The following is a 26373-nucleotide window of genomic DNA, read 5'->3' as shown; positions in this document are numbered from 1 at the left end:
AATGCCCATTTCTCTTTACTATACAGCTGAACCTACACAAGCTGACATCTGCATCCTCAGTACACTTAAGCAAAGGGTTTCCCACCTTTCTGGGGGGGTAAGCAGACTTCGTTCTCTGAGCTACAGCTTTCAATTCCCTATCCACTGGGCTTTGACAGAGTTCCCAGATGGCAGACAGCACAGAAGAGCAAGTTCTTCTGACAACCCAGCCCACCGGTCTAGACTGCACAAGGCAGGAATGGAAGGAGAGAGTCTGAACTCTACTTTCCACGTTGCATTAGCAGGGCACCAGCTGTTGTTATTTCAGAGAAGAGAACTAGTCTCCAGCAGACACTGTGGAAGGAACTCGGGGATCAGCAGACATCTCTCTTCTGTGAGCTCTGCAGTGCACACATGTCTTTGCAACAGCCTGGAGCTGAACGGAGAGAATTCTCAATCATAATGTGAAGATGTAAATCCCCTCCCCAGAGGTTTCAGAGATGGGCTTTTTTAATGCCTTTCTGAAGATTGTCCCATTCTAACTGGCATAATTTCTTCTCTGGGTTCCCATATCTTTGCCAGGGGACTCCCTATGTGATCACAGGCCAATTACCTTTCCCTTGACAGCATTTGGGTACCCTTCCATCAAAACCAAGCATGCAGTATTTTCTTTCTTCTTTCCTGTTTACTTACATGCTATGCTCCAGTGCAGAGACCAGATGTTCACAGAACCAAGGACTCTGGAGTATCAAACCACATGTCAGGAACTAACAATAAATAGTATTCCAGGGCAGTGGACAGGCTGGAGCTGGGCCAGCAGTGACCAATGCATTAACACACCCTTTGAGAGCTAATACATCCCCTGCTCTTAAAGAACAGCACAAGAAGCGCAGGAAGCCTTGTACAGAAGCTTAGCTCTTGTCCCATCTTTAGCAAAATAGCTCAGATCCAGGCAGGAGGGGGATCTTGAGCATTTCCTATTTATTCTGCTGTCACTGCCAGGTTATATTCAATAGTGACTAATACACTGTATTACTTAGAGCACTTGGGGGTGGGCCATGTGTCTAAATCAGGATATGAAGATTAATTATGGGCCACACCCTGTGATCTCCACTCAGCAAAGCCCTTATTAGCTTCTGAAGGTGAATCCAGCCCTGACGTCAACTTGCCAAAGCAAACACAAACAGTGGGGTCTCACCTGAGAAAAAGGAAGAATCTATCCTCACTCTTCAGACCTTATGCTTGGCAAAGATCACTTCTCTTGCCAGCAGAGAAGCAAAACACCAGCAGGTAACTGATTCAGGATCTCCACAAGCAAAGCATAAAAGACAACGTGTTACAGAGAACAAGGACCCATGAAAAAGACACTGTAGAGGGCCCTTCCAATGTTATTGCTTCCAGAAGATGCTTTGCCTTTGGGTGCGTTGAAGCTACATGAAATGCACCTCCAGCCATACCCCCAAACAAGACTTACAGCTACAGCCCACCTAACTTTTCAAGGCTACTGCATGTAATGGAGGGTTGCAGAAAAAGTGGAGGGTGAGAAAGCCACAGAGGGCATCACCCACAGAGAAAGATGCTGACCAAGGCCTGCTGGTCCCCAGAAGTCTGAGATCTTGCTGGTAAGCCCATATGAAAAGCAGCCCTGGAAGCCAGGCAGCCTCTGGCACTGCTCATCCCTGCAAGACAAAACGCACAGTGATGCAAGGAAGGACCATATCCTGTCTTCCTATGGATTCAAACCTGCCCACTGGGTTTTGTTTGAAGAAACAAAACTGCTTTTGCGCAACTTTTTTTTGAGCTAGTAGAAACAGAACAAGGGCAAGAGAGAGCAAAAGCATTGCAAAAGGCAAGTCTCCAAGAAACACTAAAAAATGAATTGCAACATTTGCCCTAGTGTCCCTTAAAAGACAGTTCTTTTAATTTCCCAAGGTTTCTGCTGTTGCAACATGAGGGTGCTGGAAAAGATTAAAAGGGCAGACACACTGTTTTCCTTTCAGAAAGCATTATTTTGACATTGAGCAGCCAGCTTTGCACAAGGGAAGAGCATGTGCTCACACTTCGTTACTGGAAGATTTCTTTGTCGGCTTAGGCCAGACCTCCCCGCTACAGCAATTGTTTGCCAGAAAGATGCAGCATTTGTGAGCATGCTAAAAATGGACAAGGCCCTGCACATTGGAGGTGCTTGGTGCTCTTCTTGCCTCAGAAGACGCATAATTGCAGAGCAAAAGACAGAAAGATGCAGAACACCACCGCAGGTCAAGGGAGGAAAGAGAGCAAATCCAGGCATCGGTGTAGTTGGTTGGAGCTCTTTAGGACACTGCCCTGATGAGGACAAAGCCACAGGAGAACAGAATCGCTGGCCCCAGTGGCACTGCATCAGGCCTGTGACACATACAAGGTGGCAGTCCTTTCCTATGGTTGGGGCACTATCCCCCCTTTGCATTCACTCTTCACCGTGAGCCACCTCAATGGGTCAGGAAACTTTGGGATGCCAACTAACAAGTGGGAAAGCTCTCCCCCTTTCCCTCCTTGCTGACACGTGTGTGTGAAGGGACACCTTTACGGATACCCTCTCACTTTGCCGTCCTAGAGAACCAAAATGACATGAGGCTTGGGTCCCCTCTTCTGCACCTTCCTCTGATCAGCCTGGCTTGGAGGGAGCCAGCTCTCATTAAAGCTGTTACTGCGTTGCTAACGACTCCAAGTTCACAGTGCTCCGCTGGAGAAGCGGAATGCCTATGGGGCGTGCAGGGAGGGATTTACAACTCAGCTGCATGAAATGGGAAAGTACTCAGAGCCAACATCACCAATTTCATTTTTCTTCCTCTGTCTTTCATACACCCATACATAATCAACCAGGAAACTAAAATGATTGGTCAGCTACCTTCCCATTCTAGTAGCATCCACTGTCCTGCTGACTTTGGCCATTTCCAAAGCTTTTGGCCCCTGTCACGGAATTAACCCTCCTGGGAGAAATATCCTGCTTTTTCACTAATCATTCAATTCCTTCACCAGAACATCCTCCACATTCCTCAATGCTTTGAAGCTGACATGGAAAACAGAGTTGGGTGCTACCTACAGAAAGAAGATATTTTACCCTCTTTTCCCAAGTGCCTCCATTTTTCCACACCTTTTTGATCCCAACTCTGTCAGGTAAGTCAAGAAATCCCAGCCACTGTAACCTTCTAGCCATATCTTGGTCAATTCATTCACATTGGAGATCTGTGTACAGAGAAGGACTAGTTACATGAACAAGGCAAGCAAGATGCATCTTGGGTGAGTTAGGAGAATTTCCTCATATGAGCAAGGATTACTCACGAAACAAAAGAATGGCTTGAAGCCTCACTGTGCTTTTACACAGCCCTTCTTCCATATTTATGCGCACGGACAAGCACACCCAACCCCACTCTTTTATACAAGTCAGTGACACCTCGCTGTAGATAGTCAGGGACGCTAGCAATTTAGACAAGTACGTACAGACCTATGCAACAGACTGCATAGTCTCTTCCAGTCCATAACACTGGACCATAAGCTCCTTAGATGCGTATTCAAGCTCTTATGTCAATTGATGGCACACTGGGGCTCATGACTTTCTGCACTGTGTGCATGTAAGTGGGGACTTATGTGACACGTCGTTATCTAAGTAACCAAAGCAAATGCTGCCTAACCCCATGCCAAGACCCATCAAGAAGCTCCTGAAGGCAAGGGGAGGAGGGGGTATCTGACGGATAGCAAAGAACAAATGGATATTGCAACAACAAGATCCTGCCAAAGATAGTGAGGGACACCCAGCCAAGACCTCTACTTGCTGGGATTAACTGGATATGGGCTCCACAGCTGTAAACATCAGGTTCTCCTCAGTGCACTCCCAAACATCTGGGCTAAGCCATCTCCCAATACTATTTGAAGTTGCGCTTTCTGGTCTGACTGAGAGAAATTAGGACTTTCAGGGTCAGAGACCCAGGAATTGAGTCAGAGACAGGCCCAGCGGGGAAAAGGAAAGCATCATTTGTGGACGGCTTCATTGATCACCATGGACTTTCTCCCCCATAATCACTATTTTTCATCCCCACCCACTCCCACAACATAACATCACAGAGATCACTCCTCAGACGGCAAAGCATCGCTCAGCCATCTCCTATCCCTCCAAAAGATAGCACTCAGAAAGCTTTTCCCTTTAAGCAGCCTCAAAGTTGGCTCTCACCACTGCTGGCACGGATGAAAGGGATTTCAGTTCCCCCTCCTCCTAAATCCCATCCCTTTCTGTTGCAAAGAAAAGGCAGAGGATGACCAAGGGAAGAGAAAAGCAACTCTCAGTCGCCTCTCACCTCCCTCCCGTCTTTCTGCACGGATGCACCGGCGGGATGGAAGGGCACTGGGCCATTGTAGTCCCCACGCAGCTTCCCCAAGAGCCACACGCAAGCCCACGAGGGGAGCCCCACAGCAGGTGCAGGTCTGGGAGGGCAAGGCTGGGAGCACAGTGCTCCTGGAGGCGAGACACGGGCATATTTCCCCATAACCCAGCCAGCCTTCCCCCGGCAAAGCAGCTTGGTGTCCTCAGGCACCCAGCCTGAAAAAGGGGGGGCAAAGTGATCTCCAGCACTGCAGCCCCCGGGACCCATTCTGCATTCTTTATATACACTGGGAGGGGTAGAAAAATCGCTTTGAGTCTTCCCTGCTTCCTCCCACTCCCTGCCTGCTGCATACACACATACACCACCACCCCCCAGCCCTGTGCATAAAGGATCTCTGTCCTGCTCAGCTCAGCCATGCAATGCCTGCAAGAAGCAAGAGTTACCTTATTCCCATAGCCTGAACCGCCTTCTCTCTCCATCGTGGCTGGGAAGCTGCTCCCATTCATGCTTTAATCCCTGGGAACAGAGGTACGATTCAAAGCGGCTGTTCACCCATCGGAGTGGGCTCCCCCCAGCAACCTCCTCCTCCTTCTCTCCTCCCTTTTTCCTCGTTTGTTGGGTCTGGAATTTTTGAATTTTTTTTATGTATTCTTTCTTAATCCAGGCAGCAACCAAGACACTCCTTCATCGCCTCTTTGCCTCCTCGTTTCACTTGCAAAGAAACAGCATTGGAGAGCTCCTTCCTCCTCCACTGCCTCTGTGGACCTCCGGTTCCCCAGGTCTGCCTTTCTGCAGCGTGGCGTTAAGGGAAAGAAAGAGAGTGAAAGAGAGGGAGGGAGGGAGCGTGCAAACAGGGAGGAGGAGGAGGAGGAGGAGGCCAACGGGGTGCGGGAGGAAGGAGCCAGAGCGTGGCTGGCTGCTTTGTATCCAGAGCAGTGCCGACAGCCCCCTCCCTCCTCCCTACCAGAGGAGGACCTGCGCTGCTAATGGTCTGTACCAATTTATTCCACTTAGGCAGGGGCACTTCTCCCTGCGACGGGAGGAAAAGCCGAGGAAGGCTCCGAGATGGCCCCTTAAGGAATTGGTTCCTGCTCTCCTCACTCCACGGCATCACCCACTGAGTTTGCAGCCACAGGCTAGGGGGGACGCTCTCCCAGCTCAGCAGGCAAATGGAAAGTGTGAGGCTAGGAAAGGCTGGGCGTGAGGGAAGGGTCTTGCTGGTGAGGCGGCTCAGCACCTCTCTGAGAGAAAGCAGTGACCATATGCTAGGTGGAAAGCAAGGCTCCCCTCCAGCCTCTCAGGAAGGCAGGCTGAGCTCTGCTCCACTTTCTGCACGCCCACTTTAGTGGAAGCACCCTCTGCTCCTCATCATGCATGCCTCCGTGCCTGGACTGATGGCTCCCCAGCTGAATCCACTTGGGCTTTGCAAGTAGTGGGTAACACTCGTTAGACCTCATGCAACTCCCCTTCTGTCTAGCACCATGTCTTTCAATGGCCCCACTCAGCCATCCCTACCCCAACAGCAAGGTATCCCCATGTCCATCCTGGCAGCTGACAAAGGCCCTGGCACTGGGCAAAGGACAGCAGGAACATGCTTCCCCTCACGGGAAGGAGGCTCTGGATGTCACTAGGGCTGTCCCTAATCTGGGGACAATTGCACCAAGCCCAGTGGGCAGACAGGACACTTCTGTGACCTGCAGGACCCTAGAGATACTCCCTTCCTTCATAGGGACCACCTAGAGGATGAGGGGCTTGAAGGGGCTGGGGAGCAGAGTAAAGATCTTACCTTCTGATACTGCCCTTCAATAGTTAACCCAGGCAGGGCTGACTCATGCTCAGCAGCCGATTTCTCCGAGATGGCTGAACACCACGTATGTCTCTGAATGCCACGCTCGCAGCTGGACAGTTTAACAAGAGCCAAAATTCAGTCCTGAGATTGGGGGCAAGTTGCCTTTTACCTGTCCTGCTACTGCTGCCTGCTCACCTGCTTCCAACCAGGTCAACCCCCTCCATATACCACCATCTCTTCCTGGCTACATGTTCCACAGTGGACATGCACAGATCCACAGCTACAGCTACTCCCTTATTACTCCCTCTCCTCCAGATCTGGTAAGGTTACAGTGCCATGGTAACCTGGAGGTATAGACAGATTTACTTACGCTTTACCAAAAAAGGAACAACAAATCAAAAACACAACCTTCCACTTACTGTGAAAAGATTCAGTACTCAGGGAGCTGAGGTCCAGATTGTGGAGCAAACTCAGTGATCTTCACCTGTGATTCCCACCATTTTCCCCAGGGCTTTTTGTTTTGAACCTATAGCATTCAGACCCCAGTTTTAACTTGTGCATCTTGAGGGGTACCTGGGAGCAGGGATGTCTGCTATGTAGTTTGGAAGTCAAAACATTACCCACAAATTAGCAAACATCAAGATGCACCGACAAATCCTAACTGCATCATCACAGTGCCAGGGACAGCAGCTCCCATACTCTTTCCTCCTGAAGTGAAGCAAGCTGGAGGACTGCACGCATGGCCCCAAGCCACTGCCTCAGGTGGAAGTGAGCTTTGCTGAGACTGGCAAGGCCTGCACTGGACAAACCAGCGAGATGATGCCTCCAGGCCAGTGCTGAAGAACTGTCCACGGAGGGCGACGCTTGAAGGAAGGTCCTTTGTAATAGCCTCTCCCCTCAAGCTGCGCCTACTCTGTGGATGAACAAGGATGAACAGGGACTGCCAATCCAGAATCCTTCATGCACAGCTAAAGAGACTGCACAGCTGGGCTAGCTTCTGCTCGGCCACCTCCTCTGCAAAATAGTTCTTGCAATCAAAGGGAACATGGCCTTTTTTTGTCCTTGGTCTCATTTTCTGCAAGGTACCTAGGGAGAGATCAGCTCCAAAGACTACTTGCCTGGGAATTTTGTGCCAATTCAGCTAGTACTAAGGGTTTCACTGAACTCTATGTGTATTAAAAATGCATAATGTCCACTTATATCAAAAGGGCGGATTCAGACCCAGCGCTTTTCCAGCATGTCCCAGGCTACCTGCTGTTATGGCATTCAGGAGATGGATAGGAAGGAACTGTCCCTTGAGGCCTATATCAAGAGATAAGAAAGGGCACATTCATTGACTATTTCAGGGCTGGGTGAGAGAGGGGAAAATGAGGGAGAAGAGACATAAAAATGCTCCTGCCACAAAACCTAAACACATAAAAACTCAGGGAGGAGGGAACGGAGATGTGCTACACCTGAGATTTATAAATATTATGGGTGAGCAGTAACATTACAGGCTCGGCCCTGCATCAGTGTCTCCGAAGACTCACAAAGGTGAAAGGCATTGGGAGAAGTGTCAGAGAAGCTCAGGAGGGACATAGACACATACAGAGAGGCATTTCTGCGTCCCTTCCCTGCCCCCCAACTGAAAATTACAGCCTGACTCACTCAGAGCTCCTTTTTGTGATCAGAGCAGTAGAACAATGGTGCAGAGACGCTGCTCTGACATTTTCCAAGGTTGTCCCTTCGAACCTTAGCACATCGACTTGTTTGCATGCTGGGTATGGAGTGTGCCATATTCACCAGAGCCAAATTCCAGGAGAGGGCAAGCCGGCCAGCAAAAGGGGTATGGGAGGAGAGGCTCAGACAATCCTCCCGAAGGATCTCGGGATAAAGGGGGAAGGGTGTTGTTTGCCTAGAATCCAGAGTGCTTCACAGAGAATGCAAATCTGAAACACGCAGCATCGCTGTTGACAGCAGTGTATATAAACAGAACAGTATTTTCCCGCTCCCTCCCCCTTCTTATTATAGCACAGAATACCCCGAGTAAAATACATACACACAACAATCCACTATAAAAGGAAAACAAAGCCCCAAGCGTGTGCACACAAACACACACACACATAGATATTCTTCTGGAGAACACAGCATATATTCAATACCTTAAATGTCATTTTTAAAATATTAAAGCTGTGCTTCTGGCTAGGTTTATTACCACAGGATTGGAGGCACAAGAAAACCTAAACTAGATGCTCACAGCCTGACACACTCTGCCTGCCCCAGCCATCCCAAGGCCCACTCCTTGATCATGCTCCGTCTCCCCCTTCCAGACTCCAAAGCCACGCAGCAGCAGAGCCGGGGCAGACACACTCCTACCAGGTTTTTTTCCCGGGAGGGGGCAGAGCTGCAGCTCCCTTTCCCCCTCTTCCCCGTGCTTGCTGCTCGCCATCTGGCACTGTCAGGAGGATCTCTGCTTGGAACCACGCTGCAGCCAGGCACAAACATGAGCGGATGCCTCTCTCCGGCTAAACAATAACCTCATTAGCCGAGGCAGCGCAGGGCAAAAGGAAGAGCGTGAGGGCAAATATTCAGCAAATAGCAGGGTACGTTTCAGCGGAGCATGCACAAGCACAGTGCTGGGCTGCTGGGAGGGAGCAGCAGAGCAGCTGGAGCAACCCAAGGTCTGATGTGGTCCACATTTCCCATCTAACCTGGCTGGCAGCCTCCGCTGCTACCCCAATCACGGCTCCATTCCCTCCAGCAGCGCTGTCTTGTTTTCAGGCCTCAGGCAGCCTGAACATGGGAACTACCTCGCCTCAGGCTTTCTAGGGGTTTCCTCCACTTGTAGGCTGGGCTCCAGACTATTACCGCCTTGTGGTGCCAGACTTGAGATACGACTATCTACAGAAACAGGACGAGGAAAGAGATGGGTCAGTTTTTGAAATGACAGGCCTGACTTCTTCAGAGCCAGCCTGACACTAGGAAGGGAGAACCTCATTTGATAGTCCCACTTACCTTGTCATGCAGATGAGAGGGACCCTAGGGTCTGGGAGAGGCCACGGAGGAAAAAACCCTCAAAGTTTGGCCCCTTTGCCAATCTGAGACAATTCCCCTTCTTCCCACAGCAGGGCTGAGCAGTAGCTGCTCATAACCACAAATCAAATTAACCACTCGTGTTAACCCTCCATGAAACAAAACCCCTCAACCTATCTATGGTGCTCCCTTTAAGCACCACTGTCCATCCCATACTCTGGAATGGATCCTTGCTCCTACTTTGGTTGACATGTGCACACTGGGCAAAAAGATCCTCCAGCAAGGACCCACTAGCCCAGTTATTATTCTCCAAGTGCCAAACAGAGGCCAACAGGTTTTCAAGCAGAGCATAAGCTTCTTATGGGGTGGAACAACATGTTCTGCTATTTGTGCAGACTTGTTTCCAGCAACTATTGCCCTTGTTGCTGTGCTACAGAGAGCAGCTACCAGCCTTTTATTCTGTTGGGCTTCAGTGGGGGGAAAACTGGCAGATAATTCTGTGACAAATCTATTCTGAAGCCAAGGTTTCTTTTTCTTCTAGTAAAGGTACAGCAAGCAACAATAAAAGCTGTCATCCCATCCAAAATCTCCTTACGTTCCACTGAAACATTCTATCTCATGGGCTTCGCCTACATAAGCTATCAGAGATGCTTCCTCATCACCCAGCTCGATTTCTGCAACCAGCCTCCAAGTGAGCAGTGGACAGGCACAGACTGATCACGCAGCACTTCCCAGCTGGGCAGTGCCCTCAGACAGATGCATGGGACTGGACACCAACAACAGGCTTTGGAAGACAGGCAGGGCACTGATCCACCTGATAGGATGAATGTCCAAAAGGACCTTTGGAGGAAAACTATTCCCTGAGTACGGCCCGTCTTTACCTTGAAGCCAAGACAGGGAGATACTCTTCTCCTGGCAGCACTGCCTGCAGGAGCTGTTTCACCCCACCAAGGCTCTGTACGTGCATGGAGGGCATTTATACACCCTGATGTGTGGATTCAGCATGCCCTCAGGATGCTTCACAGATATATGCAAAACACATTTGGGAACAGGTCAGAGCAAGCTTTGGGGAGACCAAAAGAAAAGCCGTGGTGAGGTATCAGCAGGTGGTGCTCTCCCCTTCAAATCAGCAAACAAGTTAAGCCCTAGCCTGGCATTTTATCACTGGGATTTCCTCCAGTAAAGATACCTCAGCCTAACGCAAGACCCCTCTTCCCTGCACTGCTGAGAGAGACAGAGCCTGCATCAGTTCAGAGACCAGGAAAGGAGAGCCACACATTGCACGGAGCTCCCCTTGGAGAGTGGTGCTTCTTAACATCTTGGAAGAAACTCTTCACAGGCTAAAGACCCATTGTAGGCAAACCTAACTCAGGGGAACATCTAAAAGGAAATGGTTTAGCACATTGCTGGGAGTTGGCAGGAGTGATTCAATAACCCCTGGACTCCTTGTCCAGCTATAGCCTTTCTCTGATCGTTATCTTGGCCAGAATTCAAGGCAGAGATTGTTCAGAGACTAGCGCAACCCAGGCGGTGCTAAATCACATACATCCAAACTGTTCTCTGAGGGATTTTAATTTATTGGGAAGCACCCTCTTAGAAAACAAACATAAACAGCAATCCAGCTCTCTCCACACTGCTTTGTAATTAAACTCTGTTTCCAAACCCTTTACACAACCCCCCACCCACCCATTATACAGGTCAGAAACTCTTGTCTTTGCTCTGGATGCCACAGCTTGAGACCAGAAGAGAGGAGAGGAAGCAAGAACATGCATGCACCGCTGGAATTATTGCTGGGTCTTTTGGTGTGTTAAGTGAGACAACCCCAAATGGGGACTTCCATATGACAGAAGAAGTCACAGGCGCTTTTTGGTTTTAGGGTTCAGGAGACTTACCACCATGTCTAAGCCAAAGGACTGCATTTCCCTCTGCCTTAATACTTCAGCCACGCTGTTGACACATGCTCTGCCCCATTTCCTGCTGTTGTCCCCACATTTTCTACCACTGCTTCACCAGGCAGCTTTGGATCTTACTGAGAGAGAACTTCCTTCGAGAGAAGCTTGTGACACTCTGGGATTGCAACACAATGAACTGATAAAGCGAGACACAGAAGCGCATAAATAATCGTAATATCTCACATGTCCCAAGATCACACAAGCAATTTAGACTCTTTTTTCGTGTCCCGTTTATAAATATTCATTTCAGAGCTCTTTTAAACCAACAGAGCCTGATGCAGAATTGTTCCAAAAGCTCAAGTAGCCTGCCATTCCCGTGCAGTGTGCAGGCAAACTGTACCTCTTTGCAGCCTCACCTCACCCTGCCAGGGGGAGCATGGCCCTGCTACCTCTTGCCTACAAATATTCAGACCATGACAGCACAGCACAAAAGAACCAGCAGCAAATATCTCACCATCTCCTACCATTCCTGTGGCAGTCATGTCCCTGCCATATGCCCATTCCCTGCTATTAACCTCCATCTCAAAACTATTATGCGACAACATGGGAATCATGTCACCTTGTCTGGGTTTACCCAGCTGCCACTGAACAGAATCACTCAGATCTATAAAAAACTGTTGTGTTCATGCCTGGAAAAGAAAAATTAATATGCAAACACAGTGATAAATCCTCTGATGTGCACATTTATGTTTTTATCATGTAGTTAATCAGGAAAGAATATGTTCAGTTTAGATACAGCTCCACACTTTGCCTCTATAATCTGAATCCCAGAAGGGCCTTATAAAACCATAATCTGCAATGCAAAATCGCAAAGCATATGGGAGTGTCTATAGATTTTCCAAATCACCTGTGCCCTAATTTAATATGAATAACAATTAGTTTACTCTTATCAGTTAATTGTGCCCCTTGTGGATTCAGCAACACTGCATCTCGTCACCAAACGCCTTTGTCTGAGCAAACTTTAATTACACTTCCTCGCTTGGCCCAGCCCTACTTGCAGCTTTGGCAACAAAGGCAAAATTGCTGTTAAACAAAAAAACCACGGCCACTGACAACAAAAAAGGAGTGAAACGCACTGCTTTGTGATAGAATCAGAGAACTAAACAAAAGCAGTCCAGGGTTAATAGCAGGGAGTGTTACTCCAGTCCCTCCAACTTGGCAAGAGCAGCCAACATCCCCACAGCTTCCTAGATGAGCAGCGCAAGGAGTTCGTCCAGCCTTAGACAGTACTGACAGCCCTCCAACCCTACCTCCGCTCCAGCCACTCCAGGAGGGAGGAGACATGCCTCTGAGCCCTGGGCACCAGCAGTAGAAGATTGGAGAAGGCTTTCACTCCACCTCCGGTGCTGTGATTAGCAGAGGATTGAGAGCCAAAGCACCAGGGTCCTATCTCCAGCTCTGCTGCTGACTCCAAATGTGCAAGGCACTTAACCCTGAGCCTGCTTCCTCACCCATTTCAACTGCAACAACACTGTCATTGATGAAGCTGATGGGATGTGCATACACACCCACTGCTTTGGTATCAATCCTGCACTGAAAACACTGTTAATGCACCAGTAAGCTTTGCAACATTTTATTGGCATGGGATACACGTTTTCTTTTCAAGGCCCAGAAGTCCCCTTGTGAATCATACAAAAAAACAGATTGAGGATGACTGTTTCCACTTCCATTTCAAACACTGCAGGGTTTTGCACACACACAGGTCTTAAATCTCAGTTACACCATCACCTTGGCAGCAAAATGTTGCCTTTGCATAGTAGAGGATGCAGGCTACAAACCCGTTGGCAGAGATGGAGGAAGAAGCCTGCAGTGTGGCAGATAAAGCCGCTGGTGTTAGGAATGTTCCCAACCCACTAGATTCAGCCCAGGAATGGATAAGCATCGCAGCAGCAGAATTAGATGCTGAAGCCACAGAGGATATGCATCTTCACACTAAGGATGCTGAAAGCTCCAGCATGCTGCCGCTGCTCTCTCTCCCTAGAGGACTGGTACCACCGCAGGGATTTGGTGCAGATGCTCGTTTTCCCTCCACAGCATGAGGAAGTCCTGCAGCTTCTTGCCTCACAGCCTTCAGAGCAGGTGTAAGGGAAAGCTTCTTCATAATCTATGCTGATTCCTGCTCCTGCACCACCCTGAATATGGACAAAAAGGACGCTTACCCTGCTCAAGTCAGGGAATCCATCACCTGCCACATCAAATATGCTCATCATCTTTCGATAGCATGACCTCTGTTCCTCTCTAAAATGGGTATCTCCACCCTTACAAAGGAATAAGCTGCTGTGAATACTTAATTGTTTTTATTACTCTCCTGTAATTGTTATCATGACCTTTCCATGCACTATTTTGGTGTGCCTCTCACCAGGTCATTATTTCCGAGCCATAGGCTCCAATGGAACAGAAACATTAATCTCCTACAGACAGTAGAAGCAAAGCTCATGGTGTTCCACCTCTCCTGGTAAAAAATGATGCCACAAGCTAGACTAGGTTGAGCTCTGGCATTCTGTCAGTGCCATGAAAGATCTCTGACTTTTCCCAGTGGATCTTCCCAGCTCTCTGTTTGATCACCTCATTAGCTTAGCAAGCGGCGAAGAAAAAGCAACTACAACTACAAATTTTAAATAAGGCCAAGTGCCGCTCACTTGAGTATCTGGAACAATGCGAGTGTGGAGTCCAAGCTGCAGTAACCAGGATAATCCTGCAGGCAGCATGAGCTACTTCGACAGCAGAGTGAGTCACTCCCCAAACTAATTCCCAGCTAAAGAGAGAAATCAGGCTTTGATTCTCTATGGAGATTCAAGCAACAACACCTTTGCAGTACTCATTTCTGCTCCAAGCTATCCCGCAGAGCACACTGCCAAACACATGCAGCATCAGTCAGGACTAGCTGGCAGGCGAGAACAGGGCCTGTCTTTTGACCGTCTAATGCTTCTCAGAACAAAGCTTGCGGCTCAGGCAGGGCCACTTTGGCTGAAGGAAGAAGCTAGAAATACAAACCAAACAAAAGCTTATTCTGCAGACCTGCCAAGTTTGGCAGTGTTCATGCAGGTCTGACAGCCTCACCCTGTAAATAAATTGTTTCTCGTGAAAGCACAGGAGAGACCTCATCCATCTCAGATACTGCAAATCCATGTATGGCACAGAATTGAACTGGCCTTTCTGAGGCTGTATTTTATTAAGAGTGCTGTTTAAATGGCTACCAACTTACCAAACAGCCTCTTCATAAACAGAAATTTAACATTTACTTATTATTGATGTTCCTTCCGTCTTTCCTCCCTTGTCTCACAGCTACTCATTCCCATCTAGAAAGACAGAGACAAATCTCCTGAAGCAGACCAGCCACAAGTGAGCTGAAGTCTTGTTCCATCTATGAACAGACCACACTCCAGGTGAGGGACTGCCCAAGTCCTTTCAGGAAGGAAACAGCTCAAGCAAGCCCTGACTGAAACCTAAAGGACTACAGTGCTTGCAGGAGCACACGGACTTAGAGCAATCTTATTCACCGCATACACTGATGACATACGCACAGGCAGGAAAAGGCACAGCATCTGGACTCAAGCACAGACACGCACAAGTGCACTCTTCCTGCAGGAATACAGATCTGAGCTTTGCAAGTTGGGCCGTCTCCAGCACATAGAGCATTTATGTCCACGGTGTCTGTGGACGTGCGGGCTGTGTGTGGCATTCACATCCAGCAGCATCCTCTGCCAAGGAGCTGAGCCCACCATTTCAAAGGAATGCACTATTATAAAAACAACAAACATCTCACTCCTAAATAACCACTTTGTTGCTGAATCTCAAAGCCCTATTGCACAGCTGCTGCAACGCTTCTTTCACGCAGGCATGATGGCAGAGACAGGAACGAGATCTGGACTCCTCCTTGGGCCACAGGGCTCCCCTTGCACAGAGGATGTTTTCAAACTGGCCCAAAGTGTCCCTAGAACTAAACAAACTTGTGTCTGCAAATACCCAGTTTAATGTTGTGTTCGATGCTGACCCAGTTTCTCCTCCCATCTCTGTTCCAACAAATGCAGCTGTTCAATGCCACCGTAAGATGAAGAATCAAAACAGCAGGGCTCAGAGGCTTCGATGGTCACGATGCTTCACCTCAGGCCTGCAAGCTGTAGCACCAAGACACCATGCTATGTTTTTGCTGTTTGTGACAGTTCAGCAACTCATGTCTGTTCAGGTAAATTAAATATTGCCCTGATTAGTTCCGAGACATGCGAGCATTCTCCACCAGCAGCTGAGAAACAGACAGGACAGGAATAATATTTTCCCCCTGCAATGAAAGGAGAAAGTGCAGTGCTCTACTGGGAAATGGCCTGGTGAAGACAATCGTTTCTAACCTGTATCATGTACAGTGCCGCTCCCCCTAGGGAAACTACTGCCATAAACACATCTGGATTAACCAAAGGGGGCTTCTGCCTACAGCCACTCCTGGGAAGGCTGTTTTTCAGTCCATATCCTTACTGAGACCAAGCTCTGGATCTACCCACGAAGTTGCACGCACAAGCCAGCTTGTGCCCAGGTTGTTCACAGTGCTGCCTGTGTAGGCAAATCTTTGCTCACCCTTACACCATGGCCTCAGGTGGGAAGCCTGATGGATTCCCGCAGGTACTGGCTGATGGAGGGAGTAGCCACTGCCCGTCAGAAAGCATCAGGCTCAGGAGCTGTTGCCTGTATTCAGCTCCATCCTCCCTGCCGCCTTCTTGCTCTGAATAAACACTCTTAACTTTCCCTTTCAAGGGCGCATCTACCCTCAGGCGATACTGACGGGTTTCATATTCTAAATGGTATGATTATTATTTTATGGTAAGCTGGATAGATGCAAATCTTTATGAAATGGGCCTGCTTTTCAGGCGACCTACTCACTTGAAGGATGTCACAATAAATCTGTGATGGAAGGAAAATATTTGGAAGTATCCAAATGCCTGGGATAGAGGATGCTCTTCTCCTCTCCTCGCCTCTGGTCCCTCACCCTGGGGACACAGCATTTTCTGTTTTAAAACAGGGCCTGTCCAAAACCTGAGTGTTTTGCAAAAAATTAATTTCATTGCCCAGACCTATCTCCACGAAGCAAAGTGAGAAGGGCAAGCTTTAGACTTGCAGTGTGCTCAAGCTCCCAGAATAGGTTAGTAATGAAACCCAAGCCTCACGGTTGCCAGGCACTGCTCTGACCTACTCTTCTGAGACTTGCACAGCTCTGGACAAAGACCATACACATATTTCAGTCTTGCAGCTCAACAAGCCCTACCATGCTCCTTTTCTAAAACAAGAGGGGTAATTTCATCCCTCCCCCAAGCCACACATATAGAGGAGAAGCTGAGTTTTGGAGATACCAAGTCAATACTTAGAGCAAGACATCTAATACATGAATAACGGAAAAGTCTGGAGCAGCTCTATGTTTAAGTTTGCACAGACACTTGCACTTAAAGCAGACTAAAATCCTTCTGCTTCACACTTCCCTGATTGAATCCAGCATCCAAACTCAGTACAATAACTCCAAGGGCAGTGAAACGTCCCATTAAACTAAAGTAAAACATTAACTTATATGTGTAGATTATTTCTTTTCAAATGTCCATGAAACACTACTCTGTTGTCCTGCATCTTTTAGCTCTCCCCTGGCTAAAATGCCAGTCACACATGCTATCTCAGCCCAGGCTGCATCTGAAGTAGCAGGAGCCAGCACAAAAGTTTTTTCCCCTATTCTTCCTAAGATAGTAACAGCTCAGGACACGGCTAAAAGTCTGCATGTGCAACTGATCAACTTAGATGGAAAGAAGAAGGACCAAGCTCTACACTATATGCCCTTAATTGCCACTCTTTGCCCCAAGACAGTGTCCTCAAGCACCCTAAAGTCCAGTGGCTATTTCATGTGGATCTCTTTCTTCTCTCCTCTGCTGACTTGCCAGCCCAGGGCATCTCTGTTTACAGGACCTTGGTTGTACCCTGGTGTCAGAGCTGTCAGTCGCTTGCAGCAACTGACAGGCAGCCGTTTCGTTCGGCACAGTTGGGTGAACAGCCCCTTCCAGCACATTTTGTTATTCACATGCATCGCCTGCTAATTGCTTTCTGAAATGGGGAAGAAACAGATGACGAGCAGAATGCAGCTCCTGACAAATTCCCCAGCACTGTAAATACGACTCACCTTGCTGTAAACAAGGAAATGCTAAGTGGCGGTGCTGGTTTGTGCTTAAATTAACAAAAAAAAGAAAGAGAAAGAAAGAAAAGAAAAGAAAAAGGAAAACACAGTACAGCAAAAAAATCTCAAACTCCTATGCCACAAAACAGCCTGCACAAGGGCAAGAACCCTAATCTATTTTGTGTGTTTGAAGACACCTGTGAGCCTCTGGAGAGCACATGCTAATACCAGCACAACTGCGAGCCATTTTGCCAACACTGATTAGTGCTCAGCAACCTCTTTGTCTTGCTGAAGATACCCAGAATCAAGCTCCCACTGGCAGGCTCTCTGTCTTCAGAACTACGTCCACCAACGAATGAGAGCAAGGAAAGGTTTAAAAACAAAGAAAAGAACTTTATTTCATTCAGACTTTAAGCATCTCTGTATCAGTTATGTTAGGTGAGCAGAGGCCTCTGCATTTCACAGTGCATGGCTCCACCCCAGAACCAAGGATCTGCTAGCTCTTTGCAGGTAGTATGTGTCTGCTATTTTAAGGGAAATATAATTTACTCATAAAAGTAATGAGATTTAAAATTAATAAGCTTGGGGCTTCCAGCTTTCTGGATTGTGAATCTGTAGGCTACACTTTTAACACGCTTCCAGATTTCTTCTCTATAGTCACAAGGCCTAGAAACTTATTTAAAAACAAAAGCTCAAGGTTCCTATGTTTCCAGGAACAGACGCTCTACAGAGAAACATCAAATACCATTAGATCCACAATCACATTGCAAAAATTGACAAGTCTAGTATATAAGCACATAGTATTACTACTTACTTCCTGATCTAAACTATTGTGCAGTGATTTGGTTCAACAGCATGAGTCATTCCACCCCAGAGGCAACTGCATTTCAATACTAGTTGTAGAAGCAATACAAAAACCAGGTGCACGCTCACAGCTGTCATTCTTTGGAGACAGAAGGTGCTGGAAGCACTAAGATTATATAGGGCTGCAAACAATGGGAAACTCCAAGAGCAACAAATAAGCAAATACTTTCTACAGATACCTTGCAACTCCTTGTAGAAAGACGTAAGTAGAAGAAAACTTCCACGTGTGGAAAATGAACTATGTTACTGTTTGGGGCACAAGGACACCAGCTCTGATAGAAGATATCAAATAAAGTCAAGCAGATTAGGGAAAATGACCATGGAAATTTTAATTCACAGGATCCTTTTTCTGCAGACAGATGGTCATTTCAGCTTTCTATTCTCTCTAATCCCTTGTTCTGCAAAGCAAACATCCTAAATCCCAGATAATGTAGGTTTTACCATCTCATACATTTCCCACAGCATTATGGCTGGCCCCAGCGATAGGATACATATGCTGAAACATCTGCATGCCTAAGTAATTTCCAGACACAGGAATCTCCTACCTGGATTCAGCACAGAGGTGATCTCTGCATCCCGGCCTCCAGCCCCAGAAGCCAGCATGGGCCCCTGCTAAAGTAGTCACCTTTTCCAGTAGGCATCATGGGGATTAAAGGGAACCTTTCGCTGGGAACCGCCTTTCTCTGGCAAAGCCAAGATTCCTCAGCCATGTCTCTAAAGAGGAGGAAGGTTGAGCACATTTTACAAGCTACCATATTACCACCACTCAGGAAAAAATACCATGTAGCCAGCGGCATGGCAGGAAGTTTGCATAGTAACTGCCTGGGACTTCTGAGAGACACTAAGACTTAAGATCTGTTCTTTTCCCTGCCATTTGACTTAAAGAAGAACTGACCTGCCAAACTGCCCTTTGGAAACAACAGCAAGTAATCCAGGTTGCAGGCAGCAAGCAGTTCAGTACAACATTGCACGAATGAGGTTTTACATGACCTACTTATCCGCCTAACTCTGGGTGTGCAGAAACTATGGGGGAGTATCAGGCAGAAAGGGGCTAGAAACTACCCAAAGCCAAAAATCAGACCTGAAACTGTGCTGGAAAGAAATCAGGCGGTCTGGCTGCCAGACCTTCGCTCCTGGAGCCAGGCAAAAGAGCTAGTTTCTGAGGGAAGAGAGAGATGAGCAGGAGGCTGTAGAAGGCTTAGCGCTCAGAAATTCATTACCAGTTTCTCAGTTTCCCTGTTTGTTAGCTCAAATGATTCACAAGGAGCAGTAAGCATCTCATAGCCTCACAGAGAGCGTTCACAATTAAACAGATATTGAAATGAATTTAATGAAATATGCATATTGTTTGCTTCCTAAAAAAACCTGTTTAGATCAGACCATGAGACAACCAGAAATTAATGATTAGATCAACAGTCACTCTCCATTTACCCTCTAATGAGCCCTGGATGGATGTGGAACAAAGGGATGGTCTGTAAGAGTTCTATAAGAGGTAGGAGCACCGGACACACTCTGCTGATGTAAATCACCATATTGGGAAATAGTCCATAGCTCTTTGAACCAGTCTGTCATCCACACAGGGCAAAATCTCAAAAAATGTATTACTGCAACAGAAAAACCACACCTACGCTATTAATAAGCGGTTGCATCAGCAAAGGCCGAAATGGGACTTCAAAAGATGTTTAACAGCGGCACTCTTTACAAGCTCCAGAGGCAGAGAAAGTCTTTGGGGAGCACAGGAGCTGCAGAGAAGCCGACAGCTGGGTAACAGGGCCGCTCCAGCTGTGTTGCGAGAGCAGAGCTCAGTGGCAGGGGTAGGAGACGATCCCCCTGTGCCACCCAGAACCCAGCACTGGATTCTCTTCCCCTGCTGTAGCAGCAGGATTGAGGGCCTTCCCACACAGTTTTCCCTTGACTCTCCTCCCACATCATTTTGGACAGGGGAGTAGCTTTTCATCCCCTAACAAGGAGGAGTCACCCTCCTCACACACTCAGCGCTTCAAACCTGCAGCCTCTGCACACGGCAGGATTTGCTGCAGGAAAACCTACGGCACAGATGTGGGCATAACCTCACTGATGTAGCACATCGCATCTTGGGATTGTTGTTTCTGACAGGCGCTCTCATCTCGCATGGCTAATAGCTCATTGTTTGTATTCATGCATGAGGAGTAAATTCTTCATTATTGGAGAGATCTGACATGTACAAACAATTGGAGTAAATTGATTGTATTTTCCAAATCATCACACAGACTCTAATTCTATCTGCAAGGCGCACTAATTTGCACTAGAATTACCTCCTAAATTAGGAATTAGAGCTTTTGACAGAGAAGAGCAATGACTGTCCTTGTGTTGCAAGGCTAGCAGGGAGAAGGGTGCAGGTCCCTTCCCAACTCACACCGCAAGAGACCTTTTGTCTACCCTCAGAGTTTACAGAAATGTGGTGAAGGAGATAGCTAATTAAATGAGGTTCCAGCATTTTTCAGAGAGGTATCTCATTGGTTTAGGTGCACTTTTAAAAGGAACAGAGTATTTGAATTTAATTGTTCTATACCCAGAGCCTACCTTTTTCTCATGCAGGAAACTGGGACTCTCCTGATCCCTTGAAAACTGGACATAGAGGGCTCTGCACATCTTTTTCTTAAATGAAGATGCTCAGTACAGAGCACCACTGAAAATCAAATCTCAAAACATCCAGAAAGTGCATTTGTTCCTGCTGGAAGCAGACGAACAGGGTGCACTATGCTCTTCCAGACATGAGGTCATCTGTGCTAATCCCAGAGGGTATGCTGTAGCAGCTCATTTAGATGTAAAAGAGACTAAATCATTAAGTTAACTTGAATCATGCACCCAAGAAGCATCTCTGTCTCCAGGAAGGGAAGGGATCAGAGTGTTCAGCACGTTCCAAAATGCCAGACACAAGGTGTGTTTCTTGGATGTTGCCTTCTCTATCTGAACGACAGTGAAATTTATACCACTTACAGTCCTCAGATGCTCCTTTGTCAGGGTAAGGTAAAACAAATAATGTGATAGGCGTCAGTTATATTGCTTAAACAGTGAAAGGAACACCATATAAAGATATAAGCTAAATATATAAGCTTATTAACACTCAGGTCACTCTGTGAGCAGCGGAACCAGAGAACTCTGAATTTCCTATGGAAATGGATCAAGGTTTAGGCACTGTTGTTTAGCGAGATGCATGCTCACAAAGCAGCTTTTCCTGTTCTTGGGACATCTGCAATGTCTCCCACACAGATTTCTGGTTTCTAATAAGGGTGACCTTACAGTGCAGCCCCCAGTAGGGGGATTAACAGAGTCTTTTCTCTGGCCACCTATGTTTATGAAGCCTATAGAAATATAGGATTCTGCTAGTCCCTTTGGCTAATAAAAATAACATTCTCTTTGCATTCTCTTTGAGACTGACACACTCAGGAGAAATTTGTTTGAAATTTGCAAATGGTTCAAAAGCTATCAGAGGGCCAAAGACAGCAGGATCTCAGAGGCCTTGTCTTGTTTGCAAACCCAGTGAAAACTGTCTCTGAGGAATAAATATAATTATCACCACAGCCCAGAGAATGCTCACAACTTAAGCTGGACCTGACACAAAGGAATAAACAAATAATGGAGAGGAAAGGGGGAAGGCAACTCCGCCTCTCTTAGATATGCAAAAATATCCAGCTAAACCCCAGGGAGTCACAAAACTGACTTTGTAAAGGCATGATTAAAGACAAAACAAACACTGGGAGTTTTTTTCCTTTGCCTTTCAACTCCAGCAATTATAGAAACTTAATGTGAAGCACACTCCAACTGCAACCAGTTGATCTACATAACTATTTATGGTCTTAATTTGGACGGAAAGCTGAGATATTCATATACTCGTGCAGTGCTAGAAACTGAAGATTTGTGGAGGGAAAAAAGATACTTCATGGCTCTTGCAATGTTTGATGAAACAATAAGGCACTGGGATGGGGAGAAGTACCAGTGATATGACTGCAGCAACAACACACAGCTGTTTGGGTCAGGAGAGATCACGTATATTCAGCAGTTATTTCCTTGGGCGCCTGAGTGTCCTTTCTCTCCTGCACTCCTTGTCAGGGAATCGCCAGACGTGGGTTTTCTGGAGGGTTCAGTTCCAGCCGATTGTGGTGTTGTAGACGCATGTACAGTGTTTAGGGGATGTGCGTAACACTGCCCTGGCAGATGCTGCTGGGCTTATCACAGACAAGGTGCTTTCTGACAGCCCAGGCCCCTTGCACACGCTGACTGCGGCAATACTGGCTGCCAGAAACGAAGATGATGATGGAGACTGAGTTCCTACGTGGAGTGTATTGTTGGATGACGATGTGGCAGGACTGATGGTTTCTTTCTCTGCTCTGTAACACAAATTTCCTGGGATGAATAACAGAACCACGGAAGTAACAACTGAGGTCAGTCATAGGACTGGTAAAGTGTTACCTCTCCGGCAACATCTCTCTAGGATGTATACCAAGTCACTACATACCCTAAGATGAGCCAGGATAGTACTTCAGGAAGGAGGAGTTTCACCTCTGAAAACAAAGTTTAAACCTGTCTTTGGTCCTGTGCCACCCACAGTCTGTCTTCAAGATCATTCTGAGTAAGCATGGATCTGCGTCACAGTTCTGTAGGACAGCTACATAATTACTTCTACACTCACAACTTCATGCAACAAAGTGCACTTGAAAAAAAGATTTTCCCAGCATTTTACTTTTTTTGGTCTTTGGAGTGTGCATTCCCAAGGTTTTTCCCTCTGCCCACAACCATGATGATGTGACTCTCACTACAGGGACAGGGGGTGGGGGAGAGAAAGCAGCACACGGAGATTCTGAGAAAATAATGTAATTCCAGGAACAAGAGTTTTTAAAGAGAAAACAAACTGCACAGGTGATGCAGATGAGAACCCAGTATTATGAATCACAGTTCAGCAAGCTGTTCTTAAGTGACAGCAATGTAGCTGGGAACAGTGGAGTGCTCTCAGGCAACAGGAGACAGGAAAGAAGTAGTATATGTTCCCCTAACTTTTGTTAGAACAGTTCCAACCCCGCCTCTCAAAGGGTGTACAAATGTATTATACTCAACCAAAAAAATATCCATAAGCAGTGCGCTTGTATAAATATAAAGGTAACTGATTAGGTGCTTTATGGGGTGAGCGTGTTAGTGCCCTGGCTTTATTGCCTGTTAGCAGTTCGGCTCGGTTAGGATCCTGCATTCTTCTGATTATGCAGATACAATCTATCATATTGTTCCGGAAACTTGGTTAGAGCTGTGCTCGAAGAGATGGCTGCAGCTGCAGCACGCTCAGAGAGACACACATCATTGCTCTCTTTTATGAGAAGGAAAATTGGCCATTGCTGCTCCTGCAAAAAGCAGCTGTTATTTGTTGTTTTGGGGGTGGTTGTTGGTTTTGGGTTTCTTATTTTGAGCTATTATGATGAGTTTGCCTTCTCTTCCCACTTAACCGAATTACACAGTGTTTATGTTTCCGATCCTCTTGTGGAGATAGACTAAGCCGGCATGCCTGCTGAGGGCCAAGTGGGGGTGATGCTTTCCTCTCCTCAAGCAGAAACACACCTTTGGCAGGAAGGATGAGCCTGTGGCTAAGCCTGGGAGCCTTAGCCAACCACCTTAACTGCACCGACCACCTGCTGTGCAGCTTTCTCTTTCTGTGCAATAGCGAGAACAGCAAATTACCATGCCTGAATGAAAAGCATCCGGCCTCACGGCTCTTGCAGGAGGAATGCAGCTCTTGCAGGAGGAATGCAGCGCTGGCTTCAATCCACTTTTGTGGCTCATCATCTGGGCCATCTCAAGGCCCGCTCTCCCCTTCAGGGCTGATGCAAAGCCCTTTGCTACCACAACCAAAGACCTGGTAATGCTCCTAGCAATGGTGATGCAGAGTGGTTCCCAGAGAGACAGGTGCACCCTGAACTCGGTGGCGATACATTTGACATTTGATTGCTCCCCTCCTTACCCTGGAGTACTGGTACTTGCTATCACAGCGATTTCTACACAGCAGAGCAGAAGGGGAAGTATTTACAATTATCCTAAATGCAAACTTTGCCTAAGATCAGTTTTCCACAAGGTCAGTCTATATTTGGGCCAAAGAAACACCTTACCTCTGTCAACAGCTACTACCATACGCTTCATGTAAAACTGCAGAGCATTTGTGTGTGCAGACAGAGGCTAAACTGTCTCCATAGAAAACTCAAATGACCAAAGCCTAGCCCCTGCTTTTCAAAAAAGGGGGTGGGGGAAAAATGCAGATTTGCCTTATACTGTAAGACAGAAATACAGCCACTGTTTCCCCTCCCAAATTGTCTTTTTTAATAAAACCACCTCAGCTGTTTCATAAAAGCAACTTATTTTAAAATAGCACTATTTTTGCATTAAAAATGTTTCCCCTTCATAAAACACCACTGCTACATTTTTAATATAATAGCAGTTCACACTATCTAGAAATATGCTGTAGCTTATATTTAAAGGGATCTTAAAAATGTTTCTAAGACACAGTTGCTACTCAAAGGCATCCTTCCTCTTTTTCTGCACACGTATGGGATAAAAAAGCTTTTAAAAAACCCACAAAAGCTAACAAAGGATGCTTTCCTTTCAAATCACAACTGTACCCACTTTTCAATCAGGATTATACAAGTCATCAGTGTCCAACCCACAGAAGATAGAGGTGTGGAGTCCAAGCTACCGAAAGTTTGATTTCCTCTCTCTGTGTTCCTAGTTGAGTTCCTGGCATGTCCACCCAGATTACTCACAGTAATCGACACTTCCACACATTTTGATAAAAGGCCAACAAGTAAGCCCTAAATTCGAATTCCAGATCACACACAAAAAAGGCTAGACAAGTGAAGAGTCTCAGGTCCTGATCCTGCAATCAGCTTCCTGTGCCCAGATCCATGCACAAACTTTAATGGGGTATTATGCTGACAGACACTGGCAAACACATACACATTTGGCTGGAAATCATGGTCTATTCTTTTCTTTCCTAAGAAGCAGGATGTTTCATTAACTAAAAGCAAGTCATTAAGAAAAAAAAAAAAAAAGATAAGAAATGGGAAATCCAAAATAATTTTGTTCATTTTCGAATAGTGCTGCAATCACTCTGATGCACTGCAAAACACTGGCACAAAATAAATGTTAAAATAAGAGACTTACCCTCTGCTGCCAGCTGGCTGCAAACCTCACGTCTGCTGACAGCAATGTCAGAAGATGGTTGTATCTTTGCACTTGGTGATGGTCAACCCACGTGTCCAAGACAATTCTAGCTATTATCACAGAACTGCTGTTCCCTATGAGCCTTAGGCTTCTTAATACAATATTTCTCACTCGCGTTTTAGATGCTTCAACTCCTCCAGCCTTTTAAGTAACAGCCCCTTTGCATTCACCTTTCTTGTATGTATTTTCTACTTGTGAAACCTCCTTTCCCTGGAACTAAATCATCTCTTATTGTCCCCAGCCCACACACCTTTACAGGCATTCTTGGCTTTGACTCACGTGTCTGCACAACCTGCACCAAACCCGAAGCTCCATTTCTATTTTAGCCATCCCCCAACATTTTAGCTCAGGTTTTTCCCTATGCAAAGTCCATCCAAGCCACAGCACGCTTTTTTGAAGACCCTGCAGAATTGAATGCTCAAGGCCCAGAGAATGGTTGATCTCTGTACAAAGATCTGGGACACCAGGAAAGGGAAGCAGCACATGTTATCAGCAGAGCCAATTTGCTGCGTGTCTGTAGATAGAACTACTGTAAACACACAGCAGCAAGGCAAACCTAGCCAATTTGCACCTGTAATAGTAGGAAGACATATCGTAGGGAAAAAATTGTGCTGCCAGCAAACTGGCAACGCTTTCCACCATAAATCCTCTTGCTCACACACCTCTTTCTCTTTGGGCAGTTTGCACAACTGAGTCCCACCTCATGGCTCACTTGCTGGGGTGCCTCTCTGCATAAATGAGCAATCAACAGTTAGGCTTTCCCTCATCTTGCCATGGACAAGAAGGCAGCTAGACATCACTGCCACACAGCTAAATGCCTAGATGCTTCTTCCCAGATCTCTTCTTCTTCTGTCTTTTTAAAAGGAGTGGGGCAAAGCTGGATATACTGATATTTATTTTCCCTGTGGGTATAACATGAAGCAGAAAGAGGTGAAGTGATTAGCCTAAGGCAGCAGATCAAGTCAGCAGCGAAATGAAAAACCGAGTGTGTGACCCTTGACAGTCTGATGATTAGCCCACCTGACTATGCCACCTCTT

General features: G+C 46.8%; 1 protein-coding gene across 5 annotated transcripts in view; it reads right to left on the bottom strand.

Moving 5' to 3' along the window:
• B3GAT1 (beta-1,3-glucuronyltransferase 1) overlaps positions 1 to 11130 on the bottom strand; it is a 43593-nt gene extending 32463 nt beyond the window's left edge. For 2 of the 5 annotated variants that reach the window (XM_030023022.1, XM_030023018.1), the window contains exon 1: positions 4781 to 5262. The gene's annotated coding sequence lies outside the window, so the exon portion shown is untranslated. Of the gene's footprint in view, positions 1 to 4780; positions 5265 to 11030 lie in introns of those variants that run through there. The other 3 variants (XM_030023020.1, XM_030023021.1, XM_030023023.1) reach the window with 3 other exon arrangements.
• Positions 11131 to 26373: the final 15243 nt, after the last annotated feature.

Source organism: Aquila chrysaetos, chromosome 8 (assembly GCF_900496995.4).
Source record: "Aquila chrysaetos chrysaetos chromosome 8, bAquChr1.4, whole genome shotgun sequence".
Taxonomy (NCBI): Eukaryota; Metazoa; Chordata; class Aves; order Accipitriformes; family Accipitridae; genus Aquila; species Aquila chrysaetos.
This window is presented reverse-complemented; position numbering and strand designations above follow the sequence as displayed.